Here is a 12,337-nt window from a genome sequence, read left to right on the forward strand (position 1 = left end):
ATCAGTTTTTGTTCTCAAATGTTATACTTCATCTTTTATGAGATTAAATTACCTCTGAAAATCATTATTCAATGTTGTGCTTTCCAGCAGACTATACACTGTAGGTGGTCAGGACCTCCACTCCGTGTTCTTTGCTGTGTCTTCAATTTGCTTTTGCACTTTAACTGCCCAACAGAAGTGACCAGAAGACCTTTTGATGACAATTAAATATACCATAACAATTTATTAATTTAGTAGCATATGAAAAATAACTCTATAAAATATTTCTAAAAGAGTATATGTGCAAACCTATTGGTATAATTATCTTTTGTTATCATTACCATTGAAAATTCTAAAATATCCAGATGTTATAAATAGTTTAAAAGTTAATAAACCCTGACTTATTTATATAATATGAACACATCAAAAACTTAAGCCTCAAATACACAAAGTAAAATGCTATTTAAATCCTCTTTTGAGAGATGGTAGCCAGGAAATAACTCATAGGACATTAACATCCTTTTTAAACGCATGTTGACAAGATGAATTTCAATATGGCCTCAGGCACCAAACCTACCATGTCCTATTTCTGAGAAGTTCCACCAGTATCACTTAATTACTTTTTATGTATCAAAAAGCTGAATGAGTTGACCAGGAGACCCTTGATAGAAGTACCTCACCTACCTGGAGCAGGGCTCCTGAGAAAGCCTGACAAGATTCCCCAACAATAATTACACATCTTCCCGAAGATCTTCTTTCCTTCCTTTTACCCACAAATACACAACCCCCAAGGGGTACCAGATTCTAACTACAACAGGTCCTACAATAATATTTCATTTTAACATCAGATTCTATAGGAACTTAACTCTTCTTCATATCAATTACAGTGTGGTAAAAGTGCTTTGGTTATATGTCGTTTCGCTTAAAGTCACAGAACCTATTGATGACATTAATTGAGGACTTATTATATAGACTAGTCTTTTTACTGTTCAAAAGCCCCTATTATATTCTATACACTGCGTATATTTAGGAGGGTAGTTGACAATTAGTAAGAAAAAAGCCATTTCTAAGAGAAAAAATCTTGGATAGTCGTTTGAGAGGAGTTTAGATTGCCAAGACAGGTAAGTTTCCTGAATTAAAGATGCTTTAAATTTTGCTCAGGGCCACATAATTGGTCAGGCAATAGTAGACACTGACTTCTTAAAAGCAAAATGTGGTAACTCTTTCTGAGCAAAGACATTAACAGACCTCAAATGCACTGAATCTATAAAGTTGTAAGCAGTACCAGACACAGCCAGATATTTTTATTTATCATACAATCATATACATGGAAATATGTGAAGATAAGCTTAAAGACTAATTAAGTATATCTAATCTCCAGGGAGTGGTAATTATATCTAGTTTTCTATATAATTAATTTATACAAAGCAATTATAAATTATTTATAAAGGGAATTTTTGTATCAATTTCTATTCTTCCTCGAAGGAATATATGAGACCCAGAATAAGAGAATTTCTACATTTTATTCGGTCTAGTTTTACTTTCTCTTCACATTGCCCACCTTTGCTAACACTATTCTTATGTTTAATGTGTTTTATTTGGTATCTTTATTGTACAAAATGTGTGCTATATATGCCTCTCAGCATAATGGCGCTTGCTTACTACTATTTGTCTAAAATTCATTGTTTGCAATTGCTTAAGTTTTTATTTTCAATTTAGAGCCTTTATCAAATATATGTGCTTCCTCTAATGTTATAAAATATCATCACTGGTTACTTGTTATATGTTCTAAGAAGTGGTTTTTCATTGAGCTTGGGCCCACCACTTATATTCATGCTGAGGGCCTTGCTAACTACATCTCTCTTCTGCATCTCTGCTTCAAATTTGCAGATGAAGTAATGCTTCTTTTTCAATGATCTGATCTGAAAATTAATTCCTCTCCTAAAAAATAAAAACATATGACTGTTACACACTTCACTTGTATTTTCTATCATTGGATAATCTGTGAGACTGCATCAATTTACGGACGTTATTATTTAGCTATTTAACTCATAACTAACACATGGCTCCATATGCAGTCATGAAAAGGATTGATGATTACACATCCATCTATTTCAGACAGTGTCACATTTGTCAGCAAATGTATTTGTAAATAAAGTAAAAATTCATTGAAAATCATGGCAATTATAATAGTTAAATAGCCTATTACTGCCATGATGCAGCCAAGAAGCAGGCACCAATCCCTTCAGAATTTCCTTAAGACATGGAACTTGTACTCTCATTTCTTTTTATTTTATCAAGCTACCACCATCACCACGTACTCCTTCCCCATATAGCAACTCGATTTTATATGCCTTCCAAGCCTATCCCTTATACTTATTCCTTTTCCAAAAAGGAAAAAAAAAAAAATTCCCATGTTACTTTCCATTTGCTGCAGACAAATCACTCCGGCTCATGACATTAATATTTTTGTTTAATGTTAAACATAACAAACCTCCATTTTAAATAATACTTTATAATTCAAAATTGTTTTACATAGATATTTTTTTCCCTCAAAATTACAATATGGGAACATTTGGTTCCATAATCTAGATAACAAACAGAATATGCTTATGTTCATGGAGCGGGCAAATGCCAAATACTTCTAACCATAGGCATTTCTGTATAATAATGGCATGATGTCACCCTTTTGAGATATTTTATGTTAAGGGTAATTGCATTTTACTCTAACATAAAATACTAACAGTGTGATAATAAAAATAAGTAAAAGTGGATTTATAACAGCATTTATTTGAGTTAGGGGATAATGAATAAGCCTGAGTTTTTGACTCAATAACATAATTATTGCCATTTTTTTCATACATTAAGACTGAATGATATGTCCCAAATGAGAAAATAGTTTGTCCACTTGTTCTTCTTAAGTATGGTATTTTTCTTATTAAAGAACAAGGATAAAGAATGATACAAAGCACGTATTTAGAAAGTTTATCTAAGCATGGTGCTATGATCCCACATCCTTATATTTTTACCCTCTCCAAAATCCAACTGAAATTACAGGAGAAAAATAAAGAAATTGTTAACTTAGAGAGACAAAGAGAATAGGAAGATGATGATACAATGAAAGAGAAAGACCTGGAATCATGATATGGGAATGAGCAAAGGAGAATGAAAGTGATAGTGACTGTACTCTGCATGTTAACAGCAATCTTTCCAGATTTGCTGCTGGAAGACAGGGAGCTATAGAAGTAAGGAGAGAGGGTGAAAGAATAGGATTTCAAACATTGACTTACGTGTGTTTGGGTATTATTGCTAGCCGTTGAAAGGCATTTTGAGGTATATTGGAGAGTAATACCAGCTGGTATGTAAAAAGTTAAGCCGAAAGAAACAAATACTAACTTCGGAATAAACCAAAATAATTCAAGAAATGAAGTATTTAGTGGCTATAAATAGATACATAATTATAATACCCTAAGTCCTATGATTTTATTAAATAAATTTTAATAAAGAATAATGGGAGAATAGGAACAACAGAAGTGGAGATGGTATATGTACACATGCAAGAAAGGAAACTTCTCAAATACTGCACAAGGAAGATAATAGACAATAGAATCTATCTAGAGTAGATAATTCCAGAAGTAGCAGTACATATATTTTTTGGAAGATAGAAACAGTGGGACTGTCTCATAATTGCTTTTTTGCATAGAAGCCTTTCAGTATTATTTAACTTCTTTAAATATGTATGTGTATTATTTAATAAAAATTAAATTAAAAACAACAAAGCAGATACTCGATTAATTACATTTCAAGCAAATCTGTAAAAAAAGAAGATGTTTCTTGTGGTGACACATGCCAGCATTATAGACTTTTAAATCAATTCTCTAATGATTTTTTTACTACTCTAATAACTTATAGTCTCTAATTAGGAAGCATAAAATTATGTGAGAATAAGAATTATTGATGTAGATAAATTGAGCTAGGGAGCAAGCACATGCTATATGAGTTCCTTGTTTATGATTAAAATGTTTTAAAACTCAGATTAATTTTTTAAATAGAAAAATATATGATATTTGCAAAATTTCCTGTTTTTCTGTAGTGTAATTGCTACTTGGCCAAATGCATTGAGCATAAAGGAACAGTTTAATAAATTTTGAAAATAGATACATTCATATCAAAATATGGAATATTTAAATTATGAGAGAAAGTTCTCTCAGGCCTCTGCCCAATCAATCATGCACCCCTCCAGGGACAAACATATAAGATATAGTTTTATCTGTTTTAGAATTTTAAAAACGTAAAATCATGAGATATGCTCTTTGATGTATGAATTATTTTGCTCATTATTTGACATATTCATCCACGTTGCTACACATATCAGTAGTTCATCCCTTTTTGTTTCTGAATAGTATTGCTTTGTGCAAATACACCTTAATGTTATTTATTATCTTGTTGATTAACATTTGGATTATTGCCAATTTCTTACTATTTTGAATGAAATTTCTATGAATGTGTTCATGTTTTTTGAGGATATGTATTTTTACTGATTAATAGAAAATACACATGAGAGGAATTGCTAGATTATGAGATAGATGTATACATGACTTTGTAAGAAACTAACAATAATTTTTCATCCATCAATGTATAAGAATCTCAGTTGTATCACATCCTTGCCAAAATTTGGTAATATCAGGGTTTATATTTTTTTATTTTATTTTATATTTCATCTTGTCTTAGCAATAAATATATGGTATCTCACTCATTTTAATTTAAATCTCTCTGATGACTGATGAACACTTTTTCATGGGTTTATTGCCATTCATATAAGGTACTTTGTAAAATAGCTGGTCAAATGTTTATCCATTTTCTGAATAGCTTTTGTTATTGACATTTAGGAGAATTTTTTATATCCTCTCAACCCTAGTTCACTGTCATATGTATGTATGAGAATATTTTCTGCCAATGAGCAGTTTTCCTGTTTATTTTTTAAACAGTGTCTTTTAAATGACATCTAATTTATTATTTTTCATGCTTCTTTTTCCTATGTAAGAGTTCAAAAGATAATATTCTATGATTTCTTTAAGAAACTTTATAATTTTAGACTTCTATGTCTATAATCCACCTGATATTATTGTTTTATATTGTATGTGGTAAGGGCTGAAGTTATTAGATATGTGGTATTCCAGAGCATTTTGGAGAAACATTCATTGAAAAGACTTAAATTTATACCTCATAATTTTATGTGTTCTGCTATTTTAATTGTACGTTTTACTGCATTATTAAATTAACATATGAAAACTACAAATATTTATAATCTAAATTTGATAAGTTTATACACACATACACCATGTGAGAACATCACCACAATCAAGTTAGTTAATGTATCTATAAGACCCAAAGTTTCTTTGGGAGTCCCCTTGTCTTGACCCAGCTAATATCACCACAGTGCTCCCTGGCAACCATTGATCTTTGTGTCACTATAGATTAATTTGATCTTCTTAATAATTTATATAAATGTATTCAGCATAAACACAATACTTATTCTTTTAGGGGATCTATCTTTTTCCACACAGCACAGTTATTTTGATATCATGCTTTTTGTTATTTTATAAGTAATTTGTAATCTTTTATTGATGATAATTTTCCATTATATGAATTCATCATAGTTCTTTATCAATTCACTGATTGATGGGAATTTGTAGTATTTATAATTTTTGACTATTATAAATAGATCTATAATGTACATTAATATAATTTATTATTTGGACATATGATTTTATTTTCCTGGCTGAATAGCTGTCTGAGGAATGGCGTGGTCATATGATAAGTATATCTTTAATTTCTAAGAAACTTCCAAACAGTTTTAAAAGGGATAATACCATTTAGCATTCTTACCAGCAGCGTGTTAGAGTTCCTATTGATATCCTCTACAGTACTTGGTATAGTCAACTCATTTAATTTTAGCCATTAGCTGTATAGTGGCTTCTCATTTTTTTTCATAATTTTCGTTTTCCTAATGACTATATGTTGAGCATATTTTCATGTGCATATTTACCATCCTTATTATATCTCTATGTCTTCTGTGCCTGTCTCTTTTGTCAGTCTTAAATACTATATTGCCTAATTACTGTAGCTTTAAAATATCTTAAAGTCAGGTCTTATTATTCTTCAAAATTTATTCTTTATTTTCAGTGTTGTTTTGGCAATTATAGTTCTTCGCATTTTTATATAAAAAAATCTGCTTGGATTTTCTTTGGTATTGTTTGGAATCTATTGATCAGTTTGGAGAGAATTGACATTATTACAATATCGAGTCTTCGCCCCCTAAAAGTGGTCTACCTCTACATTATTTAGGTCTTTTTAAATATCTTTCAGCAATGTTTTGCTTTATTCAGCCAATAGGTTGTGTATCTCTTGACAGAGTTATACCTAAAAACTTCATATTTTTCATGCCATTTTAAATGGTATTAGTTTTTTTGTTTCAATTACTGATTTTAAGTGCTACTATACATAGAAAAACATTTGAGTTTGTTTAATAATCTTGCATTATGCAATCTAGTTAAATTCACTTATTTAGTTTTCATAAGACTTTCTACATAGCTGTCATCTATCTAATAAGGATAGTTTTCCTTTTCCTTTCCAACAAATGTGCTTTTATTTATCTTGCTTGCCTTATTGCCCTAGCTGAAATCTGGGGGGAGAAATGGTATATTTACCTTATTTTTGATTTTTGGAGGAAATATTCTGTCGCTGTAGGTTTTTCATAGATTTATTTACCAGGTTGAGTAAATTACCTTATCTTTTTAGGTTGCCGTGTTTTTGTCAATGGATGTTAGATTTTTGTCAAGAGTTTTTGCTGCATCTGTTGAGATTATCATTTTTTCTTTTGTAGTTTATTAATATATGAATTATATATATTGTGTATTAAGTATTAATCAGATCTTGAATTATCATAAAAAATCTCACTTTATCATAATATATTTATCTTTGATATATTGTTGAATTCAGTTTATTAAAAATGTTAAGATATTTTGCATCTGTGTTCATGAGGGATATTTACCTGTAGGTTTCTTAGTTTTCTTTCTTTTCTCACAAAACTGGTCCCATAGAATGGGTGGAAAATATTCCTTTATCTTTAATTTTCCAGTTGAATTTTCAGGATTGGTATTATTTTATAAATATTAGGCAGAAATTACCACTGAAGCCATTTAGACCTTCAAATTCTTTAGCAGTTATAGGGCTTTTTAGGTTGTCTATTTCTTCTTGAATGAATTTCGTTAGTTACTATCTCTCAAGGAATTTGTCTTTCATCTAGATTTCTAAAATTATCCACAAAATGTTGCCATACTATGCCCTAATTTCCCTTTAATATATGTAGAATATGTTGTGATGTTGCCCAGTAATTCCTACTATTAGTAATTGGTGTCTTTTCTTTATTTTATTATCAGCGTGCTAATAGGTATGTTCGTTTTCTTGATCATCTTAAAAACCGCCTTATAGTTGAATAGATTTTCTCCATTTTCCAGCTTTCTATTTATTGATTTCTAGCCCAATTTTCTCTTATTTCTTTTCTTCCACTTAATGTAGGTGTTGTTGAATTAATTTTGTCAAGTTTTCTTCATCAACTTATATTCTCTTACTCTGTTACTTTCTGTTGAAAAGATTAGTTAAATTAAATTAACTTTTGAATGTTAATTAAAATTTTCAGTTCTGGGCTAAATCCCACTTGTTATACTGAAAAGGTAATATTTTAAAATAATTTTTATATTTATATTCACAATATTTAATGGTCTATCCTTTCCTTCCAATGTTATTCTCTGATTATGATATTAGGATATTATTGGTATCAAGAAATAAGCTTCAACTATATTTTCTGAAGTATTTTTGTAGGATTGATATTATTTATTCCTTAAATATTTTATTGACTTCACCAGTGACTCAATCTTCTTTTGTATTTTTTGTATGAATGTGAGAGAATTTTTAATTAAAATTAACTTCTTTATTAGCTATATGGCTATTCAGCTCTGCTCGTTCCTATTGGGTCAGTTGTGTTTATATGTCTCTTTTAGGATGTGTCCATTTAATCTAAATTGTTAAAAAAATTTAAAGTAAATTTGTACATAGTTTAATGATCATTATTCAATTAATATCTGTATGATCTGTGATAATGATCCCTCTTTAATTATTGATGAGAGATGTCCCTTATTTATTCTTGATTAATAATTTGGGGATTCTCCCAACCTCTCTCTTTTTCCTGCTTCAATCAGTTAGGAATTTAACAATTTTTTTGTATTATTCTGTTTAGACATTTTTATCTATCATTTTACTACTTTAATGTCTTATGCCTTTTATTTTAACACTTACCATTATTATCCCTTCATTCTAGGTACTGAGGTATTGTGTTCTTTTCTGTTTTCTAAATATGTAAGCATAGATGATGAATTTCAAACTTTTCTCTTTTATAATATAAGTATTTAAAGCTTTAGATTTACCTCTAAATACTGTTCAAGCAGCATTCTAATATTTTGGTATGTTACCTTTAAATTATCATTCTCTTCAAAATATTTTCTGATTAAATCAGAATTTCTTCTTTGCCTCGTGGGTTATTCAGAAATGTAATGCTTTGTTTAAAAATATATGGTGACTTTTTTCCATATATCTTTTGTCATTGTCTACTGATTTAATTCTGCTATGGTTAGAAAACTTGCCATGTATGAATTCAATCTTTTAAAGTATATATTTATTTTGTGGCCATTTATATGGTTCATTTTGGTGAGTGATTTATATGAACTTGAAAAGAATGCATATTTTTATTAGATTAAGTGTGTTGACTTGTTTGAATCGTCTATATTCTTACTAATTTTTATTTACTTTTTAATTTTTAAATGTACTGAGGGAGGATTGTTTAAAATCTTGAACTACACCTGGGAATTCAGTCATTTATTTTAGTATTGTGAATTTTCTTTTCACGTGTTTAGATTTTTTTTTAATTAAGTGTATGCATTTTAAGGAATGATATATATTCTTGAAAACTGAGCCTTCACCATTATGAAAATCCTTCTGTATCTCTTATTTACCTATGTTTTAAAATATCTTTTTGACAATAATATAGCCACTCCAGATTTATTAAAATGAGTTTTCATGGTATATAATTTTTACACTTTTTGTCTATCTATATCTTTCTAATTAAAATGTATCTATTTTGAGAAGTGGTTAGATCTTGGTTTTTTATTATCCGAGCTGAAAATCTCTACCTTTCAATTTGTATGTTTAGTTAATACAATTAGCAGTATTACTTTACTATTAAGTGTAAATTTGCTTTTTATTTATTTTTTGTTTTAATTCTTCTCCACTCTTTTATTTCTTCCATCTTATGAATTATTTATTTATTTAAGACAATTTTTAGATCAGTTTTGGGTTCACAGTAAAATTGAGAAGTACAGAAATGTCTTATACTCCTTGAACTGCACATGTATACTCTTTCCCATTATCAATATATCAATATCTCCATTAGAGTGATACATTTGTTACAGTTGATAAACCTACATTGATATATCATAATCACCCAAGTCCATAGCATACATTAAGGTTCATTCCTGGAGTTATACATTCCATGGGTTTAGACAAATGTAATAATCATTATAGTATCATACAAAGTATTTTCACTGCCCTATTACTCATTTTTTAGCATTCTATTTTTATCTCATCTATTTGCCTTTTAGTTTTCTTTTTTAAAAATATTTTCTAGGAATTATTATAAGCATCCTTAACTTATTAGAGTATATTATAAATAAATATTGTTACAAAGTATAATTTTAAAATTTAAAACAGAATTCTTCCACTTACTCTCTCAATTTTTATGCTATCGCATTAGACATTTTACTTCAACGTACATTATAAGTTCCATGGCACATTTTTATTTTGTTCTTCAGTCAGTTATTTTTATAAAAATAAAAAACAAGAAAAATAATTTTATATTTTCACAAATATTTTTTATTTCTATGACAATTCATTCAAGTACGTAGATCTGTATTTCTTTCTGATACCATTACATGTCAATTAAAGACACTTTTAAAATACTTCCTATAGGACAGACTTACTAGTAAGAAAATTTACTGACTTATTTATCTGAAGAGACCTATATTTTGTCATAATTTTTTCAAGTATATATCCTGAATATATAACTCAAGATGGATTTTTGTCTTCATTTGCTTAAAGTTATAATTTCTATTCTGGCTTTTATTGTTTCTACTATGAATCCAATAGTACATTTCTCTTATTGTTTCTATGCATATAATATTTTTTGATTGATTTAAAATATCTTCTAGTCTACAGCCATACCACCCTGAACACACCTGATCCCAACAGATCTTGGAAGCTAAGCAGGATTGGGCCTGGTTAGTACTTGGATGGGAGACCATCTAGGAAGACCAGGTGCTGTAGGCATAAAAAAAAAATAAAAATAAGAATAAAAATAAAAATAAAAATGTCTCTATTAGCCTTTAGTTTTCAGCAATTTGATTGTAATATGTTTTTGTTTATTTCATTTTGCTTGGGATTCATGTGTATCTTGGATCTCCATTTTATATTTTTTCTCGAATTTAGGTAATGTTGGCTATTAATATTTAAAATGTTTCCCTACTTGAATCTACCTCTCCTCCCTTTTTCAATGTCTGTTACACACACAGTAGACTGTGTAATATTACCTAGCAGTTCACTGAGCCTCAATATTTTTTTTCTCTGACTCAGATTAGTTTTTATTATCTTATCTTCAAGTTTAATGATCCTTTCTTCTATGGTACCAATGTTCTATTAATTCAATTCAGTCATAATTTGTTTAATATTTTAATCTTTAGTTCTAGTATTTTCAGGTAGTTCTTTTTATATATATAATTTCAGCATCCTTGCTGAAATTTCACACCTGTATATTCATGATGTCATATTTTACCCTATATCTTTAAACATTTATAATAGTTCTATTTATGGGTCACTTTTTCCTGCTTCTTTGCATATCTAATAATTTTTATTGTAATCTGAATACTGTGAATGCTACATTGCTGAGTGCTTGCATTTTTTAAATTCTTTTGAAGAATTTTGATATTTGTTCTGACAGACAGTTTGGTAGATCCTCTAAGGATTATTTTTAGGTTTTGTTAAAGCATCTCTAAAGTAGTGCTATTGCTATAGCATGACCTTTTTGAGCAATCAATTCTGTTCAGTGAATTCCACACTGCTATTGAGAAGTCTAGTGTCTCTGAGGACTGTGACCTCCAGAATATTTGTAAATCTCAAAGATCCCCAGTAGTTATTCTCTGCTAGGCTTAAATATTTTTTTCCTCCTGAGTATATGGAGCTTATTATTCTAACAAAATTTCAACAGATCTTCATGCAGATTTAGATGCTACTGCTCTGAGTGTCTCCCTTTTCTCTAAAAGTCTGCCCCACAAATTCCACCCCTTCTGCAGCCCTGAGCCTCAATTTCTCTTCACCTAGACAAATTACTAATATCTGTTTGGGTTCACAGTTTTGTGCTATGATTTAGAAAGTGCCCTTAAACAGAAAGTCAAGTTGAATTTGAAACACACTTTAAATGTTTTTCTTCTATTAAAAATTATAACTCTGCTGTCTATTGTCTAGCAAATATAAAAAGTTCATAAATTTAATTTTAGATTTGTTTAAATCTGGAGAGTAAATTCAATACTTGTTACTCTGCCATTGCTAAAACCATTCTTTTAAAAGAACCTATAGTGTTAAAGAAATAATGAGAGAGCATCACCTAATAATAGCATGATAAATGTATATTTATGTTGATGGTAATCCTTCAGAGGAAGACATCGTAAAGGCCAAAAGAGGCAAGGAAAACTGGTGGTGGGTTAGAAACCTCCTTTAGTTCATTTTGCTACTTTCAATAAAACATGATTCTAACTCGGCACCAGCTGAATGTGGTGATCCTAAGCCATATTTCTCATGACTTTTCTTTCTCCTTGTCTTGGTCCACTAATCCTTGTTTCCACAATTTACTTATTTCTGTTCACACTTCCTATGTGTTCTTACCTTACCTTTCTGAGTAATGCATGGCAAATACTCACCTTGAGTAAGTTAAACATAAAATATTTCCACAAAAAGCAACCTTCATCTCTAAGGATGATGTAGCTAGCAATTTATATACATATTTGAATAATCTAGTTAAGCCTTGCTAAACTTAAAAAGCAGACTGCAAAACTGAAAGCAACAAGTGAACAAGACAAACAAAAACTAATAGACATGGACAACAGTTTAGTGGTTACCAGAGGAAAAGCGGAGAAGAGGGGAGGTAGATAAGGGTAAAGGGGGTCAAATATATGTTTACAGAAGGAGATTTGAC

At 29.6% G+C, this 12,337-nt stretch overlaps 1 non-coding gene across 1 annotated transcript; it reads left to right on the forward strand.

Annotated features, from left to right (window-relative positions):
* Window positions 1-10,300: 10,300 nt before the first annotated feature.
* On the forward strand, window positions 10,301-10,419 carry LOC118603472. Its single transcript, XR_004951216.1, has one exon. It is a non-coding gene; the product is annotated as a 5S ribosomal RNA (ribosomal RNA).
* The last annotated feature ends 1,918 nt before the right edge of the window (window positions 10,420-12,337 follow it).

This window comes from Rousettus aegyptiacus, unplaced genomic scaffold (genome assembly GCF_014176215.1).
Source record: "Rousettus aegyptiacus isolate mRouAeg1 unplaced genomic scaffold, mRouAeg1.p scaffold_m13_p_5, whole genome shotgun sequence".
Classification (NCBI taxonomy): Eukaryota; Metazoa; Chordata; class Mammalia; order Chiroptera; family Pteropodidae; genus Rousettus; species Rousettus aegyptiacus.